Source organism: Belonocnema kinseyi, chromosome 10, assembly GCF_010883055.1.
Source record: "Belonocnema kinseyi isolate 2016_QV_RU_SX_M_011 chromosome 10, B_treatae_v1, whole genome shotgun sequence".
Taxonomy (NCBI): domain Eukaryota; kingdom Metazoa; phylum Arthropoda; class Insecta; order Hymenoptera; family Cynipidae; genus Belonocnema; species Belonocnema kinseyi.
In genome coordinates this window covers 88,679,309-88,680,199 of record NC_046666.1, presented here as the reverse complement: position 1 = coordinate 88,680,199, position 891 = coordinate 88,679,309, and positions in this window count along the sequence as shown.

Here is an 891-nt window from a genome sequence, read left to right as displayed (position 1 = left end):
TGGAATTTTATAAAAGTTATAGCTCTGGTAAATTTTGGTTTTATGAAAAATGTCATAAGGATAAATTGTTCAACTTTTTAAAAAATATGAAAAACCGTATAGAAAAATCTTGATTTTTGAAAAAAGTGGTCTCAAAAATATTCAAAAGGCGCCCACTTTTTGAAGTTTATATCCAAAATGGCTGGCTAACGAAATTAACCTTTAGTTGACGACACTAAAAGGGTGTACCAAAGGCCAATCTAATAGAATGATTTTTTCAAAAGTTATCGGGCTCACAGACAGACAGACAGACATACATGCAGACAGACCGACAGACACATTCGTAAAAACCTATTTTTCGGAATCAGGGGGTCTCAAAAAGGTGGACAAAAGTTGTGATACGAATGTTCCCACGCAACGGGAAGATTTTTTTTTACTGTCAATGATGTTTTTCATGATTAAAGCAAAAACTACGCAACCTATCAAAAAGTGGTAGATAACAAATTTGTAGATATTTTTTAAATGCACTATTTTTGGGTACACATCTTTTACCGTATTTTGCATAGTTTGGCCAAAAAATGTAATTTTTGGATTTTTAATTATTTTGTATACTGTCAAAATTTGAATTTTGGATTTTCCAAAAAATTCAATAAGTTGTTATGATAATATTGTAGGGCATTCAAAAAGCAACATTTTTCTTCTCTTAACTTTTTTCATATCGTGCGTTATTTAGCTTAAAATGTTCATTTTTGTGTTTTTTGAAATCTTGTAAATGTTATAACTCTGGTCATTGTTGATTTTATGAAAAAGTTTAGGGCACTAAGCGAGTGTACCAAAGGTCAATATAATAGATTAATTTGTTCAAAAGTCATCGTGTTCATAGACAGACAGATGCATTCGTAAAAACCTGTT